Consider the following 27619-nt stretch of genomic DNA (forward strand, 5'->3'; position numbering starts at 1 on the left):
GGTATTTACATGCCAGATATGCTAAACAGTCATATGCCCCTTCACCCTCCGGCCATCATTCCAGAGGACATGCTTCCATGCTGATGATGCTCGTTAAAAAAAAATGTGTTAATTAAATTTGTGACTGAATTCCTTGAAGGAGAATTGTATGTCCCCTGCTCTGTTTTACCCACATTCTGCTATATATTTCATGTTATAGCAGTCTTGAATGATGACCCAGCACATGTTCATTTTAAGAACACTTTCATTGCAGATTTCACAAAATGCAGAAAAGGTACCAATGTGAGATTTCCAAAGATAGCTACAGCACTCGACCCAAGGTTTAAGAATTTGAAGTGCCTTCCAAAATCTGAGAGACAAGGTGTGGAGCATACTTTCAGAAGTCTTAAAAGAACAACACTCTGATGCAGAAACTACAGAACTGGAATCACAAAAAAGAAAATCAACCTTATGCTGGTGGCATCTGACTCAGACAATGAAAATGAACATGTGTCGGTCCGCACTGCTTTGGATTCTTATTGAGCAGAACCTGTCATAAGCATGGACATGTCCCCTGTAATGGTGGTTGAAGCATGAAGGGACATATGGATAAGGGGCGGGGTCCCGGGGGGCAGTCAGGGGATTACAAGTATTTGCACTGTAAAAAAAAACAACAGAAATTGTATTTTTCAATTCACTTAATACAGGGGTGGGCAAACTTTTTGGCCCAAGGGCCACATTGAGGTTGCAAAACTGCATAGAGGACCGGGTAGGGAAGGCTGTGCCTCCCCCAAACAGGCTGGCCCCCACCCCCTATCCACCCCCTCCCACTTCCTGCACCCTGACTGCCCCTGTCAGAACTCCCAACCCATCCAACCCCCCCTGCTCCTTGTTCCCTAACCGCCCCCTCCCAGGACCCCACCCCCTATCCACCCCCCTGCTCCCAGTCCCCTGACTGCTCTGACTCCTATTCACATCCCCGCCCCTTGACAGGCCCCCAGGGACCCCACGCCTATCGAACCCCCCCTGTTCCCCATCCCCTGACCCCTATCCACACCCCCGTCCCCCGGGACCCCACGCTTATCCAACCCCCCAGTCCCCCATCCCCTGACCGCCCCCCAGAACCTCCGCCCCATCCAACCGCCCCCTGCTCCCTGTCTCCCGACTGCCCCCCAGGACTCCCGCCCCTTATCCAACCCCCCGACACCCTTACCGTGCCGTTCAGAGCAGCATGTCTGGCAGCCGTGCCACCCAGCCGGAGCCAGACACGCTGCCGCGCTGCTTGGCAGGAGCGCGCAACCCTCTGCCCAGAACGCTGCCGCGGGGGAGAGGGAATAGCGGGGGAGGAGCTAGCCTCCCAGGCCAGAAGCTCAAGGACCAGGCAGGATGGTCCCGCAGGCCGAATGTGGCCCCCCGGCCATAGTTTGCCCACCTCTGGTCTAGAGAAACCCAACTGATATTAATAGCAAACATATGGTTTTCAGAAGAGATTATAAAAAAAACACTCATATTCGAATTGTGGTCCAGCTACTATTGATCCTGTCCTAGTTCTTAAGCATCCTGGAGCATGTTCTGATATGGTAGGACATAGTCATATATTAACAAGTTTCTTTAACTGGTTGTCCACATTACCAGCAGTTACCACACTGGTATAAATGTGCAGACGGAGGAAGTTTCAGCAGTATCCGAGCTAATATACTGTGCTAAATGATGGCTTTTTAATGGTGACTACTGAATACATTGAGTCCTGCCAAAGGAAGGCAAGAAACTCTCTGAAAAGTGAATTATGAAGTAATGTTGCACTATCTACTTAAAAACTGTAAAATGATCAAGAATTTAGCATTCAGATTTTAGTGATAGGTCCTACATAGCAGGTAAATAGGGTCATAGAGAAGCATGGATCAAGTGACCAGGAACTGTTTGAATTCAGCATAGAGTATGTGGAAATTAAGTTTTCAACAAAACAAACTTGGGGAATAAAAAATCGTGGTGCCCATGTAGCGATGGGAAGTATTAACATCCGTGAGTGTGAAAAGGAGCTGGAGGGTCCAGGACAATCCAAAGTGCAACCATGCAGTAGATTACAATTTGGCTGCAGATGAATACAAGGAACAGGGAGGTGAATATCAGGAAACATTTTCAAACAATGAGAACTGTTGGGCTTCAGTATAATTTCCCAGGGGAAGTGGCAAAACTCCATGGCTTGAATCATTTACAATTAGACTAGATAAAGCAATTGAGTAAATACTTTAGCAAGGGATCCTGAATTAAGGGAATGAAGATATGATCCACAACACACTTTTCCATCTAATGAGAGTAGTACTGGTGCTTTCTATTAAGAATACTACTTTATTCCTCCTAAGGATACATTTTGCAGATTTAGAAACTTAATTTTGTTACTATGCCTTGCCTTATTTGACTGTCAAGGATCCTTTGCTTGTGTGAGGTGTATTAGAACAATTGGTACCTATCTGTTTCTGGGACAAACACATCCTAAACAGCAGCCTAGTTTTTGTGCTTTCAGATTTATTACAAGAAATCCTTGCTAATCCTTTTCCTGTCTCCCTCTAGAGGGCAGCTGCTTCCCTCATAAACAGTTGTTTCAATCCTGGCCAATGTTTTCTGTTTGCCATTTTACATTTCATGACATTACAGAATTTGTGGGATTTCAACTCTCACCACCAGATGCAGAGGGCTGGTGCAATATTGATTCATAACATATTAGCTTCTCCAGCCTTCTGGATTATATCAGCTAAGTGTCAGATGGAAATATTCTTTCCACAGGGACAGAGCTGCAGCCAGAAATCAGAAGTTTTGCACTCTTAATAGAATGTGTATTGGCATCTGGACTGATGCAAACAATAGGACTCAACATGGTGTCCAATTTCAGCAGGTGTGACAATATCTCACAGTATCTTAGCTGCTATTATCAAATAGGTCAAATTAGATGATCACAATCCCTTCTGGCCTTGGAATCTATGAATATCAACACATGACTTGCTTAGAAGATATATATTAAGAAGGAAGAAAAATCAGGTTTCCAGTTTTCTTAAGATTCCATGCCTACAGTGTCTAATAGTTGCTATAGCCTGGGATTTTCATTGACTTCTCAGACATTGGTTAGTGGGTGGCACGTTATAATATCTTAATATACAACACTACTCATTTTTGAAAAGGCAGTGGGAGACCATGACAAAAGCTCCAACTGTGCAAAGTGATATGTGCAGGTGCAAGGGTCTGTCTATGCTCATCTTATTACAGATTCAGCAGTTTATATTGTATCCACATCTATATAGAGATGCTTGTTTTATTGGTGAAGTATATTACCAAAGCTAATCTTTTCAAGTTCTTGTGCTACTTTGCTGCATAAAGAGATTTATAGGTGAAAAGTGTGATAAAGAACTAAGTGGTAGCATGATTTTTATTATTATTGTTGTATCTCCAGTTCATTCCTGCACGCCAAAACTCCATGATTGATAGTACTTTGTTACTGTATCAACCTGATTGAAATAAATCTCTTTAAAAATCATCTCACGTGGTGTGACACTACGCCCAATGTTCTTCATAGAGATATTGTTATGATATGAATATGGCATAACTAAGATGTGTTTTATGCAAGATGGGTCGTGAGGTATCATTGGAAAGGTTATGATTTACTGAATATGATTATCCTATTTGTATGCATGTATCATTTCTGTATCTGAAGTTAGGAATATGGACTATGTCAGCATTTTTCAAACTTCGGGTTGCAACCCAGCACTGGGTTGCAGCATATCAGGCACTGGGTCGCTCTGGTCAGCACCGCCAACTGGGACGTTAAAAGTCCTGTTGGGGGTGCTGCCCAGCTAAGGCAGGCTAGTGCCTATCTGTTTCGACACTGCGCTGCGCCCCAGAAGCGGCCAGCAACGGGTCCGGCTTCTAGGCAGGGGGGCAACGGGGCGCTGCGTGCTGCCCCCACCCCAAGCACCGGCTCTGCACTCCCATTGGCCGGGAGGGGCGGTACTTGCGGGCGAGAGTCACACAAAGCCACTTCTGCGCCTCCGCCTAGGAGCTGGACCTGCTGCTGGCCGCTTCTGGGGCGCAGAGCGGTCCGCGGTGCCAGGATAGGCGGGAAGCCTGCCTCTGCACCCCCCTGTGCCACTGACCAGCAGGTAAGTCTGCCTCCCAATTCCCAGCCCTGAGCCCCCGCGAACTTGGAACCCCTTCCTGCACCCCAAATCCCTCATCCCCAGCCCCACTCCAGAGTCCTGCACTGAAACCACTTCCATGAGAGGTATAACTACCAGCACTGTCTATACTGGCACGTTACAGCGCTGAAACTTGCAGCGCTCGGGGGTGTTTTTTCACACCCCTGGGCGAGAAAGTTTCAGCACTGTAAAGTGCCAGTGTAGACAAGCCCTGAATCTTCCCATGCAGAGTGATCTGTCTTTCTGTGTCTGTCTTTCTGTAGTTGGGTGTGTCCCTACCTGTGTGTGTGCTGGAAGAGGCGGCTTGAGGGCCTGACTCAGCAGGACAGTGTAAGGGAGCCCAGGTTGGTGGAATAGGCAGGTTCAGTGGTACCCCAGTACATGAGGTTGCACCCCAGCAGTGGGGAATGGGGGTAGGGAGGGTAACCCGTCACACATGGTCTATCTGTGCTGGCTTTAATTGTTCATGATCCAGAAGTTTGTAAGGTTCTCCACAATGGAAGTTTCAGAGAGTATGGCATCTAAACATTAACATCACCTTGTTTGTGATACAGTGAGTCCATTTTAGCACTGAATGATCAGTTCTGTTGACTAAAAAAAGCTTCTTTGTGGCAGTGGGGAAGTCTCTTGAATAATGCAGTTTTCCTAAAGCTTGTTCTATTGGCAAAAGACTGTCTTATCACAGGGTCATAAAAAATGCCTGTGTTCTTAATAAAAGTAGGATATGTGCATAAGGGCAATAGAAACGCTATAAACAGAAAAGACTGATTTAGAGAGAGAGCTGTCTAAGTATCCAAAAAAGCCTGTGACTCATTATTAGACTAAATTATAGATAGGGTGACCAGAGAGCAAGTGTGAAAAATCAGGACAGGGGGAGGCGGGTAGTAGGAGCCTATATAAGAAAAAGACCCACAAATCGGGACTGTCCCTATAAAATTGGGACATCTGGTCACCCTACTTGCAGATAAAGATTGCTGAATATCTTGGTACAGCAAAACTTTCAACAAGAAATGGAGTTATAATTAATTAAAAGAATCAAACCTCTTCTTTCAGTCTATGATCTATTCATTAGGTGAGCAGTACCTAGTAAAGGACAAAATTTTCTGGGTTCTGGGGAGAAGTTGGGAATCCTTATTTTGCATTATATTCTGAAATGGAAGAATTAAATCCACACTTTTCTGTCCCTAGAGAATATTTTGGCACTGACTTTTTTTTTTCAAATTAATGCAATTTACTGGAATTATGTAGGTCCAGTTTTATTTTACTTCAGATTTAAAATAAATGGAGAAACTCCTTTTCTGCCCTTGGTCTTTATGGTTCCAAACTCCTCTTTTGTTTATAGTCCATTTAATCCAGAAACACAACACAAACAGTGGGTGAAACAATATAAAATTTAAAATCGTTTGACTTAGTGCCAGATTGTCCATGGCCTAAAGCTTGTTGCTTTAGTACACTTTACTATGGATCATTATATTGTATGTAGCAGTTATTATGTGAACTGCCATTTGTCTCAATGCTAAAATAACCACCAGATGCTACAGTACGCTTTGGCCAACTACATGTATTTTATGGTAGAGGCTACTTGCAATGATTTAAAGGGCGTAATAGCTGAAAATATCAACCGATCTTTTCTTGCAGTGGGGATGGACCCCTCCCCCATTAAATGAAAAAGCAACACCTATAGTATAACAGAAGATAGCTCTCTTCTGAGAGTGAAAAGGCTCTTGTATTCTCTCTGCTAGCCTTTAATAGAGTACTCCCCAGCCCCATGAGATAGTGTATTCTGTGCTGAACTGTGGCCTGCTTAATACTGAAAGCATTTCAAAAAGAAAAATGAGGAAAAATTGTACATCACAAAGTTCACAAAAAATCCCTCACAAAGCTACCAGGACTCGACATCCTCCTTCTCCCACACAACATAGTTCTAACCTCCTTCAGGACCTCTGAACAGATACCTGATGAATGGAATTTCAGCTTTAAACAACAAATTAATCCCAAAGCATCCAGTTAACAATTCCAAATTCATGCCTAGATTGAAGCTTAAGTGTTTAAGAAATGTCACAGTTGTTGTAAGCCATACTGTACTTTACTTTTTGCCAGATGTTCTCTAGAAAGTAAAACAGATTACTTTTAAATGGAGCCACCTGTATCAAAGTAATTAATGACTGCAAGAGGGGTGACACTCATCAAGAAGGTTAAGCCAATCAAAAGACAACGGCAAATAACTAATTGTATATCTTTAGTACCAGATTGGTCAAAGCCTTGCCGGACAGGTCTGTCATTAGTACAGTAATTTAAAATAGTCTATGCAGCAACTCAATAACCTCTGTAGTCAGGAGCGGAGCCAGGGTTTTTGGCGCCCTAGGCGGGGGTCCTTCCACGCTCCCGGTCGTCAGCGGCAATTCTGCAGTGGGGGGGTCCTTCCGCACTCCCAGTCTTCAGGGCACTTCGGCGGCGGGTCCCGGAGCGAGTGAAGGATCCGCCGCAGAATTGCCGCCGAAGACCCGGAGCGCGGAAGGACACACACACACACACACACACACACACACACACACACGCCGCCAAATTGCCACCGAGGGCAGCAAAATGACGCCCCCCCCAAATCCTGGTGCCCTAGGTGACCGCCTAGGTCACCTAAATGGAAGCGCCGGCCCTGTCTGTAGTTTGGAAATAGAGATGAATCCAAATCACAAAGTTTTAAAGCTAACTTTCCCATAGTTTGAGGTGATCAGATCCTGGTATCTTAGAATGAGCTAACTGGAAATTGACTTAACCTAGTTTAAGAGAATAATGTCACCGATTACAGGATGGCCTAATTTTAATTCAAGTGGTTAAGAATCTGGATTCCCTTGAACACAGGGATGAGTTGAAAGCTCATAGATGTAGTTGGCATTTTATTATCTGCATACCACTTACAGACTGCCTGCAAGGAAATGGTGAGCGCCATTTCCTGTCCACATTTGTCACTTCACATTGATGATGGTGCTTTGACTTTTAAGGACAGGAAGATGGTGGTTACTGTAAGGACCTAGCTTGGTGAACATTCCATTTCTAGCTGTGTATGCTGTCATGTGGAGGCTTGACGTGAGCAAGAGTATTTTGCTCAGGTAAAAGATTATTTGACTATACAAGCTGCCTTCTCCTTGCTTCCTTTCGCTTGTCACAAGCATACAGCTAGATTCTGATACCTTTAACCATGCTGAGTATCACCACTCTCTGTAAGGGGTCGCACTGAAGTCAATAAGATTACTTGTGGATTTGAATGGTATTCAACATGAGTATGGAGATCTAGTCCCCAGCATTCACTTTCAGTAAGATATAGGCATAATACTTGTGGCATCAGATTTAAAAATAAAACCTCAACCAAACAAACAAACAATAAAAATATCTGAATAAAAGGGGTTTTCTAAAATACATTTTTCTTCCTATGGGAGGAGGGGTTGTAGAAGGAGTTTTGAGAGACAGCAAGTCATGCAGAGGAAAGGCTACTCTGTCCATGGTTTCCATAGATCAAGATGAAAATCTCTATATCATGTAAAATGTTATCAAGGGAAAAATACACTTAAAGTTTAAACCTTTTAATCATTTTTATCAGGGCAGGCACTACACCTCTTGAGACCAATGTAGGGGTTATTTGGACTCTTCTTGCTGTTTCTCTGATAATTGCTCATGTCTGCCTGCATTAGATATCGAACCCCACACAGCAGCAATAGTAGATATATAGATATGTTCAATACAAACTCATCTGGAATTTTTACATAATCTTTTGAGGGCCGGGCTTCTAGCATTGGTGGGATCTTTTTGGGCTGAGCTCCGAGAATATCAGTAATCAATGCACCTTCTGCCTCTCCTAGACCTCATTGTACTCTATCTTCTTCCATTGCAGTTGTTCTTCTAATCTGTGGTACCTTGCTTCTTCCCGGCTCTTTTCCTTCCTGAACCAGGGCGTTAAAATGACTTTTCATCTTTCTAGTGAAACATATCCTCATCCCAGAGCCACCAATGCCTTCTCTCTTAATTCTGATGTACGTGGGGAATATTAACACCTATCTTGCACTCATTGCTAGCTGCCCTTCTAGGACACTGAATCCTGCTTTCATTTACCCCAAATGCATCTGATCCAGCATGACAGTGGACAGGATAAATGAGATAAATTGGTATCTAGTATTAATATATCTATAATGCTAATTCACTTCATTTGTCATCTGCACTTAAAAGTACTTGTGGATCAAAGAGACAATGTTTGGTTGGACCAGGACTGGATCTGAACTAGGCTTAGTGTAGGCCACAAGTATAAAACCATATACAGTTTAAAGTTCAGGTTAGGATTCAAGTACACTTCAGTCTCATGAATTTTTCTCACGAGGTTACAGCCCAAATGCCAGAAATCTTATAAAATCAGTTTTCATCCTGAGACTTTGGGTATATCAAAAGTGAAACCAATGTTCCTTCTGGTTTTAGATACAACCTGGAACCCAAATTACGAGACAGAAAAATCTGAGGAGTCTAATCTGAAATTTTGAGGAATTCCAAGATGTTGTCTGAGGTGTTTCTGGTTTTGACGCATCTCTGCCGGAAAGCTAATGTTGTACAGGGCATCACTCAGAAGCTGCAGCAATGATTTCAAATGCAAATAACTTTATCGTGCAAATCACATGGTTCAATTTTGCATTTATAGGGGGGCTTTCATCCCTTTTTATAGCATCCCTTTTTGCTAGAACTCTCACCATGACCAAACCTGAAGCTACCAGCTGTTACTGTGACAGTTGTGGGGTCAATTAGTATACAGTGCTTTGAAGAACCAAATGCTACAGTCCTGCAAAGAACAGTTAAATGTTACTGTAGAAATTATTGCTCATAATTGAATCTTCTCAAGCCGTTATCCTTAAATGAGCTGGTAAAGGACCAATGCACTTTCTGTAACTCATAACTAATCACATTTTAATCAGAAGTGAGAATTAAGGGACTGCTACAGACTTTGCTGGGTTTTGCGTTTTTTCTTTCTCTCACCCTTTTGTATAATTCTACTAATGACCCCTTTTCACACGGCAGATTAGGACCTTTTTTTAATGCTTCTTGCTCTCACATTTCAAACATAATTTTTTTGGCCAACGTGAACCAGATGCAACCACTTAAAACCAACAATGGCTGGGCAAATGATTGTGTTTAAATGGTGATATCCACATTTTAAAACTAATTCCTATTTGATGGTACCTGAAGTCTGATTCTTAAAAGTGACCGGCAAACTATTATTAATTTATTATTGATTTTTTTTTAAGTGGGGAAGGGACTCTGCTTGGTTTTTTCTTCAGAATTACCAGGTATGTCAGCTCAACTTTTGCTAAGGAGGGATGGAAGAGGGTAGATCTCAGAAGACATTATCTCTTGCATCTTAATGGAAAGAAGGAGTTTGAATGTTTAACTAAGATTTCCTTTCTCCAGAATCTAGGCCTTGATGTTAAATAGATGTTTTAAAAACAAACAAAACCCCCAAAGTTTTAATTAGTCTAATTTATTAGCTTAATTTTATTTTTTCCTTCCCATCTCTGGTCTGTTGTTCATATTTCACTCTTTTGGTCCTTATGATGCCATTTCTCTAATTTTCCAATCATGCTAGGGTTTGGTATTAGATCAGCAGTTGTTCTGGATCGGTTGTCAGAACTCGAAGTTTGATTTTGGTGCAAAATTGGAAAGATTTGTATTTGAATTCACTTACTGATTGATACTTTTACAAACTGTGGGTTCGCTGAGCTTTGGGATGGAGCTGTTTAAGGCATCTTGAGGTGGCTTTTATAACCACATGCAGTACAGAAAGCTTCCAAATGGCCTGATCAGAGTGTTCCTAGTTCCTGTGCCTAGTTTTAAGCTTGCCTCCCTATTGAAGGGCCAACGCAGTGATGGGAATCCCAGTTTACAACCAAGACTGTAAGCTCTTTGGGGGCAAAGAATGTCTTTTTATTAAATACATGTACAGCACCTAGCACTAGGGCCTATGACGGGCACCTTTAGGTGCTACTGCAGTACCAACAAATAACAATACGGCCACATGTTACAAGGCTGATTCATGCTATCCATCCTGCTGTTACATCCACAGAGGTTACACAGTGCAATCCTGGTACATTTCCTTGTTCCCTTAGCAGAGGCATATGGGCATTTTCCCTGCTCTAGTGAGCACACACATTTACCCTTTGCGGACTCTAGCCCTTTCTATGCTCTCTTATCTCCACAGGATTTTTGGCTGCTGAAGTATGCAGCGCAGCTGTGGGGGTGTCTGGTCTCTCCGCTGTGCAAGGGCAGGGGAAGTTGCTTGTGTGGGAGAATGAGCTGACATTACCTCATCACGATTTGCATCATGCTGATGTAGCAGCTTGATAAGAAGGCACATGCAGAGGGAAACACCACTTTGGGCCTGTCAACAGTAGCTCTGCCAACTTTTAAGTGGGCTTCCCTCACTTTTGCTCTATAGGGAGCTATGTGTGAGCCCCTTGCTCCTACTTGACCTATTTAGTTGAGGATTACTTTCTTTTGGAAGATAAAAGGTCTAATTCCCCTCTCTCTTATGTAGGCTTTACATGTGCAATTTCATTTCCTGCAGTCGTACTCCTCCTGGTTTGCAAAGGAGAAGAGAATCAGACTGAAAATATACAGCCTGCTCTTCTCAGAGTTGCAGGGAGCACAACTTTATGGATGCTCCAGTCTTTCTGGGGTATCAGTGAGCTATTTTGGTACAAGCCTTATACACCATGCCCCATTTATTTATCAACTCAGATGCTCCCAGTAATGAAATACAATACATTTTCAATTAAATAAGCATCTTCTAAAATGGGCACCCACACTATAGGACAGTTCAGAAGAGGAAGAAAAAAATAGACAATCCAAATAGAAGGTCGGGATGAACTCATGGAGGCAGAAAGTACTTATACAAACTGGAATTCAACCAGGTCACCCTATCTCTTACAATGTATGCCAGCAGAACTTTAATGCCCACATGTGGTGGGTCAGAACCCCGATTTTATGTCTCCTCTGCATGATGGTATCTCAAGCAACATGATCATCCACCAATATCATGGAGCTGGAGCATCAGCTCAGTGCTAATATAAGAAAATAAAAGTCCCATCTACATTTCCAGCACGTGGGTGGGTTTTTTTCCAGCAATTAGTTTGCTGGATGTCTCCCAGACCCCAGTGCTGCTTGGCTGTGAGATCTAATAGTATGGCGATAGGCTGGTGGAGTTTAAATGATAAATATTCTCAAGTGAATTTAAAGCAACTTCTTGGGCCATTACCAACTGGTGCTATATTTATCCTAATGCTGACACATCTTTAAATAGGCTGGTCTGTTACAGGCTCTCTGTTTAAAGGATTTGCCATGATTACTGTAATGAAATGCAGTATTTGCAAACCTGTTTCAAAAATAACAAAGCCCTCCTAAATAGTTCTTTGATCTTACAGAATTCCTTCTGCCAGGAAACTGTTGCGGAAGACATGTCCTTTCCTATAACGGCTCTATTATTTCTCTCCTGTAAACACTTCTTCTATTTTTGTTTCCTTAGGTTTATTCTTTGAGGGGTTACTGCCAATTCACCTCTCAGGCCATCCTTAGTGTCAAAATAACACTAAGAATTATGGCTTCACCTACTCGTGTGGGATCCACTGCGGGATTATTCATGGGATGCCAGGTTGCAAAGTGGGTGATTTAAAGCTATAACATTTTTCCCTTCGCTTGCTCTTCTCACTTTTATTTGGCTCCTGTTAATTTATAATGATGATGGATGCATCCATAATCACAAGAGTTCTATATAGCACCGTTGGCAGCTCTTAGCACTGAAGCTCCATGCATGTACTAAAAGCTGTCAGCCAGAGCAGAGCTACAGCATGGCTAGTTGCTAACTTGCCCCCGCGGTTAAAGGGATGGGAATGTCTCTCACTTTCCACACACACAAAAAGGTGCTTCAACCTATAATTTTAATTGTGCTCTATTTTAACGAGGCTAATATTGCCAGGTGATCTCTGGATATAAACTTGCATTAGCAGCACAACATAATTGGACTTCAGATACCATCAAACAGAAACCATTACCGTCAAAAAATGACCTTGAGGCTGACCCATCTGTGGCAAAACCCATTCAAGATGTATCAAACACAGCCTTTTGCGGGGGTTCTTTTAGCAAACCCATCCAATGAAGAGACTATCCTGTGTGAGACTACCCTGTCATGCTCCCATTATGGTCTGTGGGAGTAGGTTTATGTTGTATAACAGTAATAAAAAGGCTAGTTGCACTTCTAGAACACCACCTCTCTCAGGACCTCACAGCACATTCGAAGCATTAGAGCTAGGTAAGTAGTAGTAACCCACTCACTGAAAGAGAAATCCCAGAGGCATGGACAGGTTATGGCGCAGATGGTGGGAAACACAAGGGCTGTGTAGGGACAGTACGACTGCTGCTGTTAGCCTTCCCAAAGGAAGTGGGGAGCTGGTGGGGCACAAAGAAGTGGACACTGCATCCTCCAGTCCCCAAAGTGCTGGGAAGCATTGATTCTTCTTCTCCTTGTGGAAATATAGTCTGGTCTTAGTGGCAGCACTGGGATCAAGACTTACATTATTCAATCTGATGCCCATTTTCTTCATCACTCACAAGTGGCCAGGATGGAAATGAGCCTTTAATTTCACTTTCAAACTGCCAGTATCAACAGCGTGATTTTCATTAGTTCCTCTTTATCTTTCTGTGAGCCCAGATGTTCTGTTTTGTTAAACACATTCAATTTAATTTTGCTATCAGCACAGGTCATGAGCACTGCTCCATGCTTTCACAGTCTTGAGTCTAAATTTCCCCCTGTTTTTTTACAAACATATTGTTTTGCGTTGTACTAACTAAAGCAGGGGCGGGCAAACTTTTTGGCCCAAGGGCCGCATCAGGTTTTCTAAATTGTATGGAGGGCCGGTTAGGAGAGGGGGTCGTGGTCCGGCCCCTACCTCCTATCTGCCCCCCCCCCCGGGACTCCTGCCCCATCCAACCCTCCTGTTCCCTGATGGCCCCCCGGGACCCCTGCCCCATCCACACACCCCAGCTCCCTGTGCCCTGACCACCTCTGGATCCCCGCCACCCCATCCAACCCCTCCTCTTATTCCTGACAGCCCCCCCCCGGGGACCCCTGCCCCATCCAAACACCCCTTCTCCCTGTCCCCTGACTGCCCCAGGAACCCCTGTCCCTGACTGCCCACTGCTGCCCCATCCAACCGCCCCTCCTTCCTGACTGCCCCCTGGGATCCCTGCCCCCATTCAATCCCCTGTTCCCCCCCCCCAACCGCCCCGACCCCTATCCACACCCCCGTCCCCTGACCACCACCCCGAACTCCCCTGCCCTCTATCCAACCCCACGTGCTCCCTGCCCCCTTACCACACTGCCTGGAGCACCGGTGGCTGGCGGCACTACAGCCGTGCCGCCCGGCCGCCGCCACCAGCACGCAGCACAGAGACCAGGTCAGGCTGGGCTCTGCAGCTGCACTGCCCCAGGAGCTCACAGCCCCGCTGCCCAGAGCATTGCGCCGGCAGCGGAACGAGCGAGCTGAGGCTGTGGGGGAGGGAGGACAGCAGAGGGGAGGGGCTGGGGCTAGTCTCCCAGGCCAGAAGCTCAGGGGCTGGGGGCCAGATGTGGCCCGCGGGCCGTAGTTTGCCCACCTCTGAGCTAAAGAGCTACAAGTTGTATGTCTCAAATACGTATCTGCCAAGGTAAGTAATCTCTGCTGTGAATTTTAACAATGGAAGCCCACGGTCATTGGTTTTCCTGTGTACAGATTTACCAGCTGCTGGTCTCCAACATTTATTGATGTTTTCTTTGTCTCTAATCAAAACATTGTCATATTTAATTAGGGAGTCTATTCTTTGACACTGAGATGTTGGATGCTCTTGTTTCCAGGCTGATAGAGGGCAAAGACCCAAAGGGCACAATTCTGGGCCAGACCTGGGTCAGCCTCTCCATGAGTGCACAAGGGCAGAGAAAGACACACCTTTGCTTCCACTGGGGAACTCAGTCTCTGCTGCCTTCTAGCACCTTTGTAGGTGCTGGGTAAGAACAGGACAATGATCCCATCACCCTGCACCAATGCGTGGAGCTGTTAGGACACAGAGCAGAGAACATGCTGCACCCTCTCCAACAGCAGTGAGCTACTGCTTGGTGTGTGCTCCCTAGGGACAATTCTGGCCCGTTCCAGTCACAAAGCAGCCCTTTCACATGCCCATCTGGCACATGTGAGGGTGTCCAGGGCAGAGTTATGCTTTGAAAGGAGCTTCAACTTGATATCTCATTCTGTGGCCACAACATTATGGGTGGAAATGGAAATGGTGCAAACTGTATCATGTAGCTGTCTAGTCACTTGAATTGCAGGTGATCTGAAGGCCATTTCCAATAATCATCCCCCAAATGGGGGACGCAGTATCAATAATAGTGCAGGCTGCTTAAAAAGGAAGGGGATCCTGAGAGAGTTGGTCCAATTATTAAATAACATTTCTAAAACTTCAGTTTGGCTGGAAGGAAGGTAAACCTGGGTCTAAATGGCTTATTGTGTCTTGAGCAATCCTTGGGCATCTTTTGTATTAAGTTTAATTTATTTTTATGTAACAGGCCCGTTTGGAAAAACTTTACAGAATTTAACAAAAACTAACTCATTGGTTTTGGACCATCTTATATTTTTTCCCCACTGTAATAATTTATGGGATGGTTCCAAAAGCCTATAGGAAGGATGATTGTAATCTCTACTAACTCTTACAGGATTTTAGAGTGACTTCCATAGAACTATAGTGGCTTCATATCTATTATGCTATCAGACTTCTCTATAAAAAGATCTGCTGGTACATTCAATATTAAAATAAGACTGACAAGAAGCTATCTATCTAAGGTATTTACGTGATCCCCATTAACCTACTATGTGAACATCCCACAATCTTTTTTTTTTATTCTCACAACACCTCTGTGGTACAGGGAAGTTCTAGCATCCCCATTTTACAGATGGGGAACACTGAAAGTATGTCTACACTGCAATCAAAAGCCTGTGCCAGCTGACTTGGGCGAACGGGCAATTTAATTGTGGTGTAGATGTTCAGTTGCAGGCAGGAGCCCAGGCTCTAGGACCCTATGAGGTGGGAAGGTCACAGAGCGCAGGCTGCAGCCCAAGCCAGATCATCTACACTGCAATTAAATACCCCCCAGTAGCCTGAGCCCTGCCAGCCCGAGTCAGCAGGCACCAGCCAGCCGTGGGTGTCTAATTGTAGTGTAGACATACCCAGAAAGACTTAGGGATTTGCCCAAAATCACATAAGAGTCTGTGATGGAGAAGAGACTTGAACACAGATCTCCCAAGGCCCTGGCTAGTGCCCTAATCACTGGTCCTTCCTTCCCCATCCTCTGGCTATGAAGTGGCAGGATATATATATATATATAGGATATTTCCAAGTAATCTCCCTTTTTATACCTGAGGAGACAAAAGAAACAGCTGTTGGGCTTTGGGGGAGGGGTCCTGATGTGAAAAGTTTGGTCTTTTGGACCAAAGGATTGGTAAGGACTCTACCTTAAATCAAGTATAGTTTGTGAAGCTGGGCACTAGGAAGTGTTTAACCTTCATTTTTCTTGTAACCATTTCTGACTTTTGTCCCTCATTACTTGTATTCACTTAAAATCTGTCTCTTTGTAGTTAAACAAACTTGTTTTATTCTTTAACTAAAACTAACCCAGTGTGTTTAAGTTAGATGGTCTGGGTAACTCCATTTAAGGTGGCAAGTTGTTGTATAGTCTCTTAAAGGGACAATGAACAGACCTAATATCCCTGGACTGTCCAGGAGAGGGCTGGGCAGTATAAGACACACATTTTGGGGGGAAATCGGGGACTTGGAGTCTGTTGGGGTCACCCGGCAGAAGTAACCATGGCCAGTAAAAAACAGCATGTAAACCCAAGTGTGGCTGGCAGGCTGCAGTTGCACACAGAAACTCAGTGTGTGGCTCGCATGCTGGAAGGCTGTCTGTGGCCCAGGTGGGAGCTACTGCAGCAAGGCATTCAGAGCAGGCGTGACCCAGACCCTCACTGGCCTGGATTACATCCCATAATGCCACATTAACCTTCATATAATTAGATACAAAACTGCATTTAAAATTATTTAGGTTGCAAATCAAGCACTCAAAAGTTAGGTATTGCCAGTATTTTGGTTACCCAGGCAACCTTAACTACTACTTACTTTTTCCATGAGACCCAGCCTCATTCAGTGCACAGAATGGGAAATAGCAATTTCCAAATGTCTTTAACTCAACTAAATCTGAATAGAATCTCATGGAACAAAGAAAAAGCATATCTTTAGCCCAAGGGCCTTCTCCCTGTCAGATTTCAAAGGCCTACTGCAAACAATGGATGTAGTGGAGCTTCTCAAAAACTGTCAAAAGACTCTTAAAATGGAAAGTGTTATGCAACATCCAGATTATTACCAGCTCCATTTATAGTTTAAAAAAAAAAAAAGAGGACAGTTAACATTTGGAAGACTAGGAAGTCCTCAGCTGCAGACTGACTAACTGCCGGGCTTATGTTGGCCACTACAGGCACTGGTTAAGAGCTGCACAAAGAAACCTATTTGCATTCCACAAGTTGTACTGGTCCTGCAACACCCAGGAGGGGCTATGCTACATGTTCTTGAGCGCCATCTAATATTAACTATTTACACGTATACAGATATAGAGCACACTCAGAACATCCGCCAGCTGGAAACATTGGGACAAGTTTGAGTCTCAGCCTGCAGTGAATGCCACTGGCCCGAACACCCTACTTGGAACCCTCGACCTGCCCTCTCAGTATGAACTGCCTAATCCGCATCCTCATTCCAGGGAGCAGGCAACATGCAGTGAACCATTGGCACTGAGCCCAGAGTAGCTCTGTATGGACAAGTGGGACCAGCATCAGCCAAAAATCATTTAGGGAGTGGATAATCTGCGCTTGAGGGTGCAGCCTCTTTTTTTCTAACAGGAGGGGTATACGGCTAGGGTATAACTGGGAGGGGACGTATCCTTTCTTCTTAGAGAAGGGAGGGGCCAGGAATGGGAATTCTGACCGTGCTCTTCCTAGGGGGGAGAAGAAGAATTAGTGGAGCTTTGTTTTGTTTGGCAGATCCACAGAGCATAAAGTCCCTTATCTCTCAGCACCTTCTATTTCCATTCGACGGCCAGATTCTGGCAAGCCTCTGCTTGGCTGTGCAAGCAGGGAAAGGCATAAGGAGCTTCACCTTCCCTTGCTCCCCTGCACTGGGGCTATTCAGGATCACGCTGGGGATCGACCTACACTTCAGCTGGGGCCTTGCTTCCCAGGGTGGGTAGACAGAGGTGCTAGCTCAGCTCGAGCTAGTGCACTAAAAAGAGCGGTGTGGGCAGTGGCTCGGGTTAGCTGCCTGAGTGCATACCCAGGTCCTTGGATGACTAGCCTGAGCTGCTGCTGTAGCCACACTGCTATTTTTACCATGCTAACTTTGCTTAAGCTAGCATGTTTGTCTACCTGTGTTAGGAAGCACGCTCCCCTCTGCTGTGCAGACATATCTTAAGAGCATAGCACCTGCTTCCTTCTGAGGCTTCTGCAGGCAATAAGTGCTCAGAAAGAGGAGGAAAGGAATGAGGGTAAGTCTGTGGTCCCTACCCCATCTGTTCCACACCAGCCAATGGAGCTGGGCTAGGGAAGGATGCTGCACCCTCTTCCAGGGGGGTGCAACAGGCACACTGGTGCATGCTTTTGGAGAGCCCTTGCGAGGAATTCTGACTGATTCAGCTACATTTCTACACAAGTCCAAATGCTGGGGGGGCTCCAGCTAATGGTGCACTGGACAGCAGCTAGGCCTTTGTGTGTAGGCAAGGTATCTGAGTGCCCACAAGTCTTGTTCTTAGGGATGGGAACTCTCGATATCTAACCAGTCCTACATATAACCTGCCCTAAAATCAATGTTCTCTTGAAAATGTCACAAAACAAGGGTTGTAACATGGTCATAATTGCAGGTGTGCTGAGTGACCATCCACCACCATTCCCAGTGCCCTAGGCTGTTTGTGATCAAACAGCGTACACACAGGGCATGAAATGGACACGAATCTGGCTCTCTCCTGTCAGTCTTGATTGTGTTCTTGTAAGTTAATGATACATTTTAAGTTTAAAAAAAAAACATACTTGGGAGGATCTGCCTCAGCTTAGTCTATTCTGGGTGCACAGGGAGCTCTAGACTGAACTTACTATATTCAGAACTGAGGTTTCTATGCTTCTTGACTAGCCACATTTCTGTATAAATATACAGTGTAAAACAACCGTGATTGCAGTTTTAACAGAGTGCAACACTTGAAAATGACAGTTATAAATAGCCCAACTGGAGCTTAAAGCATGAAAGAAACCCACAGAATGTCCACAAGACACAAACTATTGCATGAATTAAAGAGGGCTTTGCAGCTGGACTAATGGCTTGCACTAGCTGGAGGAAATCTAGCAGCCAGTGCTGCTATGAATGAATCACTGTGTAAAAGGATTTTACAAATAATTTACACAAACAGGGAATCTGAAATAGGAAAGCAATTTAAAATAAAATCTTTTGGAAGCTTTGGGGCTTCATTGAGTTGAGATTTAACTTCAGATTTAAAACTACAGTAACGTAGATTCTTAATACAATTTGCAACATGAGGGCCTGATCCTGGCAAATGAACCTAATGTCAGCGGTGGGTGTTCAGAACTTCTGGGGTTGGCCTCTAAATGGGCACTTTTCATAGGAAAACAGTGCTCTAAAATACTAGATTGGTTTATAGGCTCCACAATGTTTCAGCTCTCCAGACGACAGAGAGGGAGACAGGCATTTGATTTCAACATATTGTAAATAGCTTCAGTTTCAAATTCCTTACATGAGCACAAGGAAGGGTGAAGAATAAAACATACTTGGCCTGAGTCTCAATTATACATTGTTCTCTTTACATTGTTACTTAAAGTGAGTGCAAAGTGCACGTGCCATTTTAAGGCACTTGTACATTGCCAGAGCAGTGCACAGGGCACTGAGGCTATGTCTGCAGTAGTGGTTCTTAACCTGTGGCCCAATCAGCACACAGCTGCGACCCATGTGGCATTCTCAGTGCCATACATGTAGTCTATATATTGTGCGGATGCAGCCCACATAACACACACACAGCTGCATATGCGGCCCATAATGGTAAATAGGCTGAGAACCATTGGTACAGTCACTGCACAGTAAACCCAGGTTCAGCTCATCAGACTCATTCACTCTCTGCAACTGTTCTGGCCACTAAGACAATTCTGTGAAGGTCCCAATTTGAAACAAACACCCTGTTCTTTGGAGTGAAAATGTAACAAAATCCCACTATTCAAAACCCAGGTACTATTTAGAGCTGTGTAGAACTCTCATAACAAAACTGGAAATCAACAGTTTCTAACTTGCCTGGTTTAGGGGGTTCAACTTGACTATCTAAGCAGCCAAAGGTTCTCAAGAAATTTAGCTGAATCTTTTTGCTGAGAGATTCTGGCTTCCCTGGGATTGCAGCAAAAAGGGGGATTGAGTGTCCCTAGCAAGTTTCACAATAGAGCTTAATTGCAAAACCAGCAATTTGTTGGTCTTCTAGAGAAACACTGGCATTTGTCAGTTTGACAGATCCAATTCAACTAGCTGGTTTCAGGTTGAGTTTCTGCGTTTGAATGAACCTGAAACTCTCAGCAAAAATAATTATTTATGAAATCATGCAAACTCGGCCCCCTGGAAAGGTTCAGTGAAACTAGTGTGGGCAAGTACTATTCCAGAAGGAAAATTCAAATAGATAGCCAAATCTAAGAAGCATGAATAAATAACAAGAGTTAGAGATGAGGCCCAAATGAGAACACAAGAACCAAAGCCCTAAGCTTTGGGGAAGTTCGGGTCTATATTTCATGGCTCACGACAGCCTATTATGCAATTTTCCAGCTGCTCAGGAATAAGAAAGTTTGCAACAAACATTAAAATTCTTTCTCTTCCTTCCATTATCAAACAAAGTAGTAAAGCATCTGTCCAGATGCATATCTGCCCCTCTCTACTCTCCCATTCATGCCACTTCAAAAATTGTCTGTAACCTTTCTTACATTGACATTGCCTGCTAACTCATCAGTGCTGGAAGTACCAAAATGCAATCTCCCTTAGAAATATATTTATTCCTGCTATCTTCCCAGTTATAACAAATGTTGTGATGCTGTTTGTTATAGCTGGGAAGTTAGCAGGAATAAATATCATACAGTACTTATAAACATATTTGTTCTCTCAGATGAAAGCTGCAATATAGCTAACATTAAAGTTATTAGGATGCTATTGTTCTTACAATAACAAATCTGATGCTGGCTTATGTGGCCCTGTGCATGCTGTATTGTTACACTGTTCAGCCTGTTTGCTTCTTGTGTGTAGCGAGATATACAAGAATAAGAAACCTGATATTTTGGATTTCTATGTTTGATTGCCTCCCACTTGCAAGTACATCTGGCTGAATGCTGTCAATCAGTGTTTGCTTACATTGCTTGGATTTTGGATGGCTGTTGGCTTTAAACCAATCTTCTTCTTCTTCAACGTTTAGCCAGACAATCAGCCGTAGCAATCGTTCGCCATTTGGTCCATTCCTGCGCAACCGCAAAGGCTTGATGGCCTGCGAGTCCAACATCAGAATGTTGTTTAAACCAATGGCCAAGATTTTTAAAAGTGACTGCCTCAACTTTTGGCTGCTCAACTATGGTGTATTGAAATTGTAAGTTGCTACTTTAAATGGTCAGGGTGTTTTCCTGATCCTGCTTGCAAGCTAGGGGACTCTGTAGGAAAGCACATAACCTAGACTGTCAGCTATTATGTTCAAATTAAGATCGGGTGAGTTATGCCTCTCTATTTCAGGGAGCTGCCTGTTTTTTGTCTCTCTGGTTTTGGGTTCTTGTGTGTTATCATTCTGATTTCTAAGTAATAAAGTAGTGTTCGGTTATAACTTTCCAACAAGAGTATTTATTATCTAGCTTCTTTGTTTGTGTGCCATGAAACATGACACTAACTTCAGAGGTCTAATTTTCAAATGGCAGGTGCTCCGTGGTTCTAAAAAATCCATCCCCTTTGAGAGTGTGCTAAATTGGGTGCTCAAAAATGAGTGCCAATTAGTACTCATTTTTTTAAATCTTGATTGAAGTTCCAGCGCCTATTTTCTTACGTTTGCAAATATATGGCTATGCACACAAATGCTTTGGGCTTGACTGCGGCTATGGAGACCTCCATTCAAGTGTGGATGAGAGTGTTTGCTATTAATTATCTTCCTATTTTAAAGTTTCAGGGGTCTAATCAGGAAGCAGAAACAACAACATGACTTTTGTGACAAGTTTCTCTCAACAAATAATGAAGAATAAATAGCCTAAGCATAGCATCTGTACACAACTGATAGACTGAAATTTGCTCACATAACCACTCTGTCAAACAACTCCAAACCACTAGATACATTTTTAAAAATCAGTTGGTTACGATAATTCATGAACTGAGAAAAGGGGGTATATTTATTGAATTAATTCACTGTGCATAGTTTGCTCAGTTCTGCTTATAAGAACAAAGCAGACAGGCTGAGCAACACACATGTATAATGTGTATACTCATCCATATATCACAATACAGCAGGAAGAAATAAATGTAATACTACTTGCATTGACATTGCCCTTTGACAGTACAGGGTTGTCTGAGAACAAGACCGTTTTAAAATGTCAAAGTATTTTGGCTCAAAGTATGATGATCTTACTCAGACAGAATTCCAGATCACTTTGCAGGGGAGAGGGGAAAGCTCATGCTGTTGTCCTTCCATGTAAATGAAGGGAAACTCAGCTTTCAATCAGAACAGAGGTTCAGTGAGTGCCAGTCTTCTTACAATGTTTTCTGACATCAGGTTAGAGATGTCTGCAGAATTTTGCCACTTCCTGTCAGTGCTTACTCAGGCAAAGCCAGCATTACCTTTAATGGTGGTTTTTCCTGAGTAAGGGCTGCAGGATTTAGGCCTATGTAGGATTACAATTTAAATCAGAATCTGCCCCTATATGTTTGCACTTTGGCACTGTGTGGGGGAGGTTTTCAATATATATACCTAGGAAAGAAGTAATGGGTCAAATTGTGCTTTGTTAAATAGGTACAATGGTGTTGGATGCCTTGTAACTGATAGCAGAATTTGACCAAATGTATCTTGAAGTTAAAACAGATAATATTTATCAGAATAGTTTCTCTCTCTCTCTCATATTCTCTCATTAGCTTTTCCTATGGTGTTTCAAGTGTAAAATGAAACTAGCAAATTCTATTTTAAGATAACCCCTGCCCACAGGATATTCACAAACTGGTTGCAAAAATGAGCAAGCAATTTGCGAAATAACTTCACAAATTTTCATTACACTAAGAGGGGGAAAATGGCATTAGAAAACATGGTTTTGTGCCTAGCTCTACCCTTTTCTTTATAAGGATCGGATCTATAACTACCCTTTATGCATAAACTTAAAACAGAGAGGAAATGTCCTCCTTCATGGGTCTCTTCTGTAAGGAATTAAATTGAGATTTTCCTGAGGAAAATAATCAATTGAGGCACAGTTTTGTCCACATTCACATCCATACAAATCCCCTGTAGTCAGCAGACTAACTTTCCTGCTTGTTTAAATGGATGCTACTTGCCTGAACTCAGAGATGTGCCCACTTATGCCAATGGTGAATTCGACCCTGTGGGTCTGCAGTAGTGTGAATGAGAACAGAAGTTGGCCCCTTTTTCTTTAACCAAAGTAGACAACCTGTAGCCACTGCATGCCAGTTACAGTGGCTGCCTCCTATGTTAAATCAATCCACTTACACATTTTTAAACTGTGCTATTTCATTTGTCGTATGAGAGCTCACCTGTGTTTCATAACCACCCTTTGTTTATCATTCCAGGATTTGGGCTCTGATTCAGCAAAACATTTAAGCACATGCTTAAACCTCTCCATATTCAGCAAAGAACTTAGCTTGAGGTATGTACTGAAGTATTTTGTTGAATTGGGACCTTGTTGCTAAAGGATGAATTAAAGTCTGGCAGTGATGACACTGGCAATATGCAGCATGTTTATAATTCTAGGTTGATTTACATATGTGGAGTATCTTTTTTTTAACTGTATTGTGCTCAAAAATTTTGGGGAGTGAAAAATATGGCCCAAAACTGTAAATACTGTCTCACACACACACTCACTCTCACTCACATATCATCTGTTGCTAATTTACAGTTGAATCAATTCATTTTAATCCAAAAAAAGCAGAGGGGTTTTCACTCTCTCAAGCCCATTGAAAATGATACTTGCTATCATAAGCAAAAGAATTGCAGGACATGTGTTTCCCCCCAACTGTTTTATTTCACTGAGAGTGTTCTGCCAACTTTTTCCTCTGAGGGTCAATACAAATGTGTTCTCTTTCTGCCTTTGTGTAACTTGCTAAGTATTCTTTCAGATTCCAGCTTTAGTTTGGAGGCTTTTGTCTTTGGTAGTTGGCTACAGTGTGCGTCTTACAAACTAATCTCCCCCTAAAAAGAATAAATATGTTAGCAAATGGTATAGCTCAGCTACCGTAAGGTGTTACCTGAAGTAATGGGGATGGGTCTTGGAAGGCAGAGCAAAGAAATAAAGCTGCTGGAATCTTTGATATCTACATTTTTGGGTAAGCTGTTTAGAATAGCTATTCTGACCCTCAACTATCAACATTAGCCAGTTTTAAACACAAATCCCTTCTCCCCTATCACCGCCAGATGATGCTTGTTTTCTGCAATATTTGGTGCTTGGGATGATCATTGGTTCCTTTCTTTGTGTGTCAGTAATGGGAAAAAATTGTTTAACAGGAAGAAAAGGTACAGAAAAAAACAAATGAACTTACCCAAATCTCTCTCACTTTAGGAAGTTATTCAGTCCTCAGATAACGTTTCTCTCCTCTCTGGTGCTTGTCAAACATAACGCAACAGATGGCCGCAGACAGGGAGCCTCTTTGTCTGATTTTTATCGTCTCTTTTATAAACATTTTCAGTCACTGCCTACAGTAACCACTGAACATAGTAATCAAGGTCCCAAATAGCATGTAAGGGTATGAATATCAGGCTCAGTGATTTGATGAACTTTGAAGATCTTCACAGAAAGAGATGTAGACATAGGTACAGTAAAATTCCTGATTAATTTAATTGCCAGACCCAAAGAAGAGCTGAGTTCTGTGTAAGCAGTGAGGTCATTCCACACTGTAACTTAATCTCAGGCCAGTCTGGCACTACACTTGCATAGTTTAGACATCATTGGTCATTTGCAATCCCCAGTCAGATGGTTCCGTTTATACTGTTTTTGCCTGTGGTCCTCAGAGTTTTTTTCCCTAAAGCAAAAAGCTATTGGAAAATCTCTGCATACGAGAGATCTTAGCCATTGTTTTATTTCACCCTGAGAACTTATGGGCTGAATAAATTCTACCAAGTGTTTGCAAATTTAAATATATTAAAAAGTGCAAGTAACCATTGCTCAATTTATCTTTAATAACTAAATGCATACATACATATACTAAGTGTCAAGAAAGGACCTTCGTTGGAAAGAATAATGTTTTGCATCTGGCTACAACTATTTCTGGACTTAATACCTTTTGACATTTTGGATTCCTTGCAGCTGGTCAGGGTTAGTAAATTATTTCTTTAGAAATAGGAATTTATATTTTCGTGAAACGACTAAAAGCCTGATGGTAAATGTACAGGAGAGTAGAAACACAAATCTAGTTAGAGCTGTAAAGCATTCAGCTGCAGCTAAACATTCTTGTAAAGTTTTCACATACATTTTCCCTCTGGGGTGATTTTTTTTTTTTAAGAAATGAAGTTCTTGAATTGTTTGAAAACAGTGATACTTTGCCACTGCCTATTGGTTAAGCAATCACAGGCATGTTACAGTGCAGTTCTACTTTGAAAATTTGCTACGCAAAAATGTCACCTTTTTACTCCACGGAGCTGTTCCTTGTATATAGTCAAATTAATATCTGCTTCCTTTAGGGACAATAGTAAATTATTTTACTCCTATTAGCATTGCTTAGCAAACAGTATTATGAGAGAGATGGTTTGAATTCTTTCTTGTGCCTCATCAACAGAGTTGTTTAATAAGACTCCAGTCTTGCAAAGACTGCACATGTGCTTAACTTATTATTATAAGAGCTCTCCAGTCTTGGACAGGACCCCACTGTGCTACGAACTGTACAAACATAGAACAATCTTAGTAAGGGACTAATCGCATACATTAAGTTAATCATGTGTTTAAATCTTTGCAGGAACAGGCCAAGTCCATGTTACCATTGCAGAGCCGGTCAGACCTATACAAATCCATGCATAGATGTCCTTGAGGTCATAATCTGAAGACAGTAGAGTTGCACAGGAAATTATGGGAGAAGAGACAGTATCATAACATAGGGGAACTGCAAATATATTTCACAGGCCTGTTTAAATAGTTACCTATGTTGTCAGAAACGCTCTATTAAATCCTTTTTGCCTGTCTCTGGCACCCAAGAAACAGTTAACATTGCTCTTGCTAGAGCTGGATGGGAATTTTTAGTTGAAACTTCTTTTCATCAGAAAAAGCAGATTTGTCAAAATCAAACTTTTTGGTGAAAGGGGGTCAGTTTCAATGAATTTCCTGAATTTGGGGGAAATAGTTTTGAAATTATCAAAACATTCCATTTTGACAATTTTGAAACAAGCTTCAAATTTTCAATTCGAAACAACTTTGTTTCACAACTTTAAAATTATTTTGTTAAAAGGTCAAAATTGAAATGAAACATTTTCAGATAATCAAAATTAAGTGGTTAGATTGACCCAATTTTTCATATTTTCAGGTCATGGAAATTTTCAGATTTTGATTTTGTCCTAATTCGGGACAGGAAAAATGTTTAAATCTCAAGAATTTTTTGCAGGACAGAAAAAAAAACATTTTTCACCCAGCTCATGCTCTGGAAGTGTTCAGAAGGAATACATGATAGGGATTGGACCAAGTTCCCCGTCTTAATAATGCAGGCAAATAATTGTGTATGTGTTGCTGTGGAATACATAATGGCTGTTCTATTGGTACATAGTCAGTGCACTACCAGCATTTAACATATTACCCGGGACAATAGACAATTTTCTGGGCAGTGAAAACCAGTGATTTCCAAGGATGTAAGGTCTTCCTCCAGATTTCCTGCAGAATGTGTTCTTTATTATCTAAGTTTTCATTTACAAAAGGATACAGCCCTTCTGGCTGTGAAGATAGCATTGAAAATATAAACAGATGCACTACAGTCTTTTGGGGTCTATTTTAGTGTTGTTAATTGGGTTTTAATCATTTGTAAATTATAATCCATCTCCATCAGAGGGACTGTAGGGGTGGCTTTATGAAGTGCATCCTCATATTCTTAGTCTTTCCAGGACAATCGGGATGAAGGTCTGACTTTAGAGAAGTTTGACTCCAAAGGTAGTCCCTGGGAGAAATGTGGAGATCACAATTCAGAAACCCAAACTTGTTCTGACAGTGTTCAGGTGGGCCGGGCTGCAGTGGAGAAAAGCCCAGATAAAAAGGAATGCACAGTTCCTGGCTCTTTCTTTGAGGCTGGGAATGTGCATGTGCATGTGCATGTGCACTAGTGTTGGTTCATTGACAACAATTCTTGCAAATTTGCAGCTTGATCCAGCAAGTTGCTGGTCATCTGAAAGTTGCTGGGTGCCCTCAACTCCTCCCATCGCTGGCTCCTATGTCTATAATGAGCCAAACCAAAATCCTGGATCGAGAGAGATCCTGGCTGACATCCTGACATCACTGGTCTATATCCTGAGGAGGGAAATAGCACCCAGGAGAAGGGTGGGTTTCTCCCATTTATTCTAATGGTGTGTTAACTTTGGAGACTAATTGTGAGTACTCATCCTAAAACCCAGAATTGCTAACTACTTGACTGCTGATCTTTGTCAGAAATATCTAATTAATGTTTATCTCATATGGCTGGGCATATCAGATATATCCAGATATTTTACTTATTTGAATTAAAGTACATAGAATTAAGTCTTGCGAGTTTGGAAAATGATGATTGTTGAATACTTATTTGAATAAATGAGATTGTTTGGTGGTATAATGTACCAATATTAGGGAATATTATCTGGTAGTTAAAGCAATGAATAGGCTTCAGGCAATCAGTAATCTATTGCTGGCTTTGTCATTGGTTTGCTGTGGGAGACCTCAGACAAGTCATTCAACGTCTTCCTGTGCCTCAGTTTCCCCTCTATCATATGGGAATAATTCCTACATCAAAGGTGTGGTGTGAGACTTACTGTTTAAGCATTTTGAGTTGTAATTAAATTATGAAATGTGTGTGAAAAAACACCATCACTTAAAGCACTTTGGACTCCTCCATAGTACAGCCTGCAGGAATTTGGTGGG

The 27619-nt window shown here is 42.6% G+C and overlaps 1 long non-coding RNA gene across 3 annotated transcripts in view; it reads left to right on the forward strand.

Moving 5' to 3' along the window:
• Positions 1-27619, forward strand: part of LOC122173996 (uncharacterized) — a 221944-nt gene that overhangs the window by 40073 nt on the left and 154252 nt on the right. For 2 of the 3 annotated variants that reach the window (XR_010590259.1, XR_010590258.1), the window contains one exon: positions 23112-23188. The exons of the other annotated variant lie outside the window; for it this stretch is intronic. This is a non-coding gene — a long non-coding RNA (uncharacterized LOC122173996). The remainder of the gene's footprint in view (positions 1-23111; positions 23189-27619) is intronic. 3 annotated transcript variants of the gene reach the window in all.

Source organism: Chrysemys picta, chromosome 9, assembly GCF_011386835.1.
Source record: "Chrysemys picta bellii isolate R12L10 chromosome 9, ASM1138683v2, whole genome shotgun sequence".
NCBI lineage: Eukaryota > Metazoa > Chordata > Testudines > Emydidae > Chrysemys > Chrysemys picta.